The sequence below is a fragment of the mitochondrial genome of Lactuca sativa (assembly GCF_002870075.4).
Source record: "Lactuca sativa cultivar Salinas mitochondrion, complete genome".
Taxonomy (NCBI): domain Eukaryota; kingdom Viridiplantae; phylum Streptophyta; class Magnoliopsida; order Asterales; family Asteraceae; genus Lactuca; species Lactuca sativa.
In genome coordinates this window covers 20,001-25,000 of record NC_042756.1, presented here as the reverse complement: position 1 = coordinate 25,000, position 5,000 = coordinate 20,001, and the positions used below count along the sequence as shown (strand labels likewise).

The window sequence follows — 5,000 nt, the reverse complement described above, 5'->3', positions numbered from 1 at the left end:
TCTAGCAGCACTGACCGGGAGTCCGGTAGTCCGGTCAAGACTTCTCTTGAGATCTGAGTTCCAAAGGTAGGTGAAGTAGGATTTCTCAAGACCAATGGGTGAAATAGCACCCTCCGATGAAAGAGTCCATCTCGCAAGCACTACGAAGGAAGGCAGGGAAGATCGAATCACTATCTCCGTGCAAGCAGACCTTCAAAGGACTTCGGCTAACCTGTGAATGAAAGCGAGAGGCACAGGCAGAAGTCAAGACCTCGGTCTTTCGCAAACCTATCCTATTCGCATTCCCTTCCCAGTCCACTTCATTCAAGAAAGTGGATTTTTACCTAATACCTTCAATCCTGCCAAATTCCACACTTTCAAAAGTCAAAGTCCATTCTGTAAAGACTTACAAGATAGGCATCGGACTCTAAGTCCAACTAGATTCTGGAAATCAATTTACTAATCGCAGTTTCAATTGACAAGATGCTTTTGCTCACTCTCAGTCAAACTGAATTCAGTCAATCTCACTACGAATCTACAGAAGTCAGGCAGTTGATTGCCTTCGACCATACCGATTGAATTCCCCACTTTCTAATGCAATAGAATTGAGAACTCAAAGTACATTCCTATCCCTTAAGTTCCCTATTGAGTACCGATACCGCAAGAAATCCTTCTTTTGAAACCATCCCGCTAGTCAATCCTGCCATACTGTATTTGTACAATACCATATACGATTGAATTCCTTATCTCACTACGGAATATACCCAATTGAGTACCAAAGGAGAGAGCTAGCCTTAAAGGCATTCCTAAAGTGAAAGTTGGGAGATAGCCCGTTGCCTTGAAGCGGTTTGCGTTCATTCCCCACACGAATAATTAGAAACTGACTTTGTACCATACCATATAGCAAATACCCCACATCGAAACCTATCCTCATTGATTAGGGCGCTCAGCGAGTGGCCTATCCTTTTTCAATGAAAGCCGTGGCTATCCTTGGTAAGACTTCTTTGCCGACAGCAACTTTCTGTAACTCGGGTAGGACCTTGCGATTGAGAACTCATTGTAAACAGGATTTCTTTCAATACTTGTACCTTCTAAAACCTATTTCATTCCTATCCAAATAGCCCACTTCGGCAATACGATTCCGCACTTTCAATACCAAGATTGAATTCCCTAACTCTCCAACTTGAAATACACCACTTCGAATGAAATACCATTAATGGCTTCCCTGCCTTATCTCCCTGAAAGTCTCATTTTGCACAATTCCCGCATCAAAATGGCCCTATATTCGCATCGACTTGAGAATTCTCATAGTCCTTTACTTCACCAGGATTTGAATAGTCCTCTTAGCCAAGATTGAAAGGATGTCAATCTCCCACTCTCAGTCTGGTATTCGAGAAGGAGCACTACCTAACTGAAATATCTCACTACGAAACTTCAATATAGAACTTCTAAACCAACAGACCCTGAACTCGGGTAGTTGCCTTCCCTTCCTAGTCCTAGATCCGAGTTACTAGCTTTCTAGACCGACGGTTGTAGGCCTCCCTCAGGTCGGCTTTAGTCGAGCTCCCCAACTCGCTCGACGGTACGACCTCTCCGACTAATAGACTTGATACCGTTCCGTTCCGCTCATGCTCCTTGAGAGGAAAGAAAGAGCTCGACTGTTAAGGAGAGGAAGCACTCCCTCCACTACCCCGCAAATCTAATGATGGACATGCAAGCAGTCCCGCTTATGTGAAGGCTTAGCCAAGTTTGAAGCCTCTCGAATGACTCAGCTAGTTTACTAGACCCTCTATCCGACCCCCTATCAAGTAAGGAGAGCTAGGTTGTATGACTTCCTGCCGGTCTTTGAAGCTATTAACTAATCTCTAGGGCAAGTAGGACTAGTCTTTATGGCCCTATTGATTTAGGAGTTGTTGCAACACTGGTTGTTGACGGTTGTTAGCGAGGTACGAGCAGGAGAGTGGCTAATGTCCCTCAGCCCTTGAAAGCCATTAACTAACCTTAAGAGCAATTATGGCTGGTCTCTCTCTTGGGTTAGCCCGCTTCTCTCTTTTAGGAGGAGGGAGACGACTCTGCTAATTCTTTATCAGTATGCTTAGGAAGCAAGGTTTTTAGGGCCTGGAAGGAGGGGAAGCTCTTCTTGGACTAGGAGGGGAAGGGATGGTTGTATGGCATCTATGAAAGCATTGACAACATTTCTCCTTCGATATTGCGAAGGCAAGACGCTCTATTGGCTTAGGTTTAGTTGGTACAAAATCAAGTTCAAAATGGATAGGAGAAATTTGATTGACTGATGGTACAATGTACTTTTGTACAAAGTCACTTCTCAATTCGTATTTGGTATACGAAAGTGCGGAAGGCAAGCCCTTCTATCTGACTTTGGCTTCTCAATTGCATATACCAAAAGACTGTGCCAAAAGAATTGCTACCTTTCTGTTCGATATTGAATTGACCTAGACATCGAGATTTCATATACCAAAAGAATTGTACATCGCTAGGAAGACTGGTCGTTCTTCCCCTTTCAGTCTATTAATAGCTCTAGGCAACTACCTAACGGACTAAGAAGAAGCCCAAAGAAAGAGTCTTCTTACAGGTTAGTTGATAGCTTTCCAGTGTGACCTCTGATCTTCCTTGCTCCTCAAGGAGGAAATCGATAGCCTTTAAGATAAGAGGCTAGCTCCTGTCTTGGTTGGGACAGCTAGCTTATTGGTCCACTGCCTCCCCAGCTAAGCAAGAACGCAAGAAAGCCTTCTCGCAAGCAAGCAAGAAGGAAGGCTTTTAAGATGGAAAGCCCCTATTGAGTAAGATTGCTCGCTAGTTGCCATCAGTTCAATCACTGAAATCAGTCTCATTTCACCATTAGGGAGAATCCACTTTATCCATTTCAATCTCTGTCATCGAAGGAAAAAGGGCTAGCATCATTTCTCCATTGGGGAGAGACCACTTTTGAAATGAAAGATCAACTCTTCGAAGGGAAAAGCTTCAGTGTGAAATTACAGCTATATTGGCATCGACTATGTCTCTCATCGGTTCTCCAGCATGCGAGTTCATTCAGTATCGAAGTCAGCTAGCCTTCATTCAATCAAGGCAAGTTCAATGGGATCTCCCTTGTCTCTCAGTCTCAGTTGCAATACTTGTACATGAAAGGCAGTGAAATACCATTCAATAGAAAGAGGATTGAATATCTCACTTCAATACCGATCTATCGAACTGTATACCTTCAATATCGAACTTCTCCGAGCAGTTCTAATGCCATACCGATGGAATTCCTATCCAGTAGTAAACTTCGACAGCAAGGACCGTTTCACTTGTCTAGATGGCCACATCTAAACTTGTACTTATATGCAATACCGAAATAAGTCGGGTAGTGCCCGCGATGGACTTGCCTTTCCGGCTAAGTACTTGACTTCAAAGACAGCTAGCTAGTTTCATTCAAGAAAGAGGATTTGTACCAAAAGAACAGGCTTTCTACCCCTTCTAGCGAGTTATTAGCATCTGGGAGTTCTAGCGACTGACTTGCCCGCATCTCTTGCCTTAAAGGTTTCACTGCTCTAACTAGGGTATCCCGCAGAAAGAAGTCAACTAGAAGGCAAAATCCACCTAGTCAAAATGGCAGTGACGGACTAATGTACTTGAGCCTATTTTCTCGATCGAGAAATGGCATTCTTTTATGCGCTTTCTCGCTAACAAGCCAAGCAGTCCCTAGCGGGCTATCCGTCATTAACTCGAAGAAGTGCAACAAGACCAGTATCGAACTGGGATTGCCTCTCTTTCAATCTTCGGAAGTTACTTTGTATCCCTTTCTAATGCAATATCTTCAATCAGATCTGTACGAGTGACAGGAAGAAGTCAGCTAGTTGCCATCCGCTCTGTCCCAATCTCCGGTCAATGATTGAGTCCGAACTCACCTAAAACGGCGTAGAAGGGCAAATCTACCTAGTCAAAACTCTTGTTTAGAGGAGCCCCTGAAATTTTGAAAGCTTCCTCGCCTTCACCCTATGAGTTCAGGGTGCTTTCCTGGCTCGCCTTCACTCATATCATAGGGTTGTGTTCAGTACGATCTTTAGCCTTTCTTCGTAAGATCCTGAGAACTGAAATGCCTAAAGACGGTGCTCAAGTCAGAAATGCGATCTTCTAGGGCAGGAATTCTTATATGCTAATTGCCTGAAATCCCTCTCATTTTGTCAATAAGGGAGAGGTTGGGAGATAGCTCTTAGCCTGTTGGTTGCTTGCCTGTGACTTGACTTCCTCGTACTCCTTCTCCTAGAAAGCGACTTCTTTCATTCCTCGACAGCTAGGTCTTTGCCGACTCTTAGCTTTCCAGGCGGGTTGGTGTTCAACCTTCATTCAATAGGGCTATCTATCCGAAAGGTCTTAATAAAAGAATCCCTGTAATAGAAGTTCATTCCTTAAAGACCTTCCTAATCAGTAATTTGATGGTCTTCCGTAAAGACTTTCATGCGCACCTTCCTTCATAAGGACAGGTAACCAGGCGGGTGACTCACTCGTAGGTAGCACTCTCCGATGCTTTGACTCCTTCTTTTAGTAGTTCCTTTGAAGCTAGTAACTAGAATATAGGACCCGGAAGGCGGGCTCTTATTGCTCAAACCGGAGCGGTTGTAGAGTTTAGAAATCTCATTTGAGGGGATGCCTCTAGCAACAAGCCCCTCAGGGGCGGTAGTCTCCCTCCTCAGGTCGGTCGACGGTAGTCTCCCTAACGGTCGACAGGTAGCACTTCTCCGACTAAAAGAGAGCTTCCAAGCAGGAGAGGAGCGAAAAGCCTCTCGCTTTCAAGTCGAAGGCGGGAGATGAGCGGAAAGTCTTCAAACTCTTCCCACTACTGTCAAAACTCTCGGATCTCTTTCCCTGAAGCCTCCTATCAAGTAAGGCGTGTAAGTCAACTTTCTATTGAATGGGGCGAGGAGGGCAACTACTGAAGGGCGATCTCGGCTGAAAGCAAGCTTGATTAGGGGTAAGGCAACAGGGCTTAGTACGAAGACTAGGAATGGGATCGATCGGAG

At 44.7% G+C, this 5,000-nt stretch overlaps 1 annotated feature.

Moving 5' to 3' along the window:
* Nucleotides 1-5,000: part of a repeat region (first copy of large repeat M) that runs on past both edges of the window.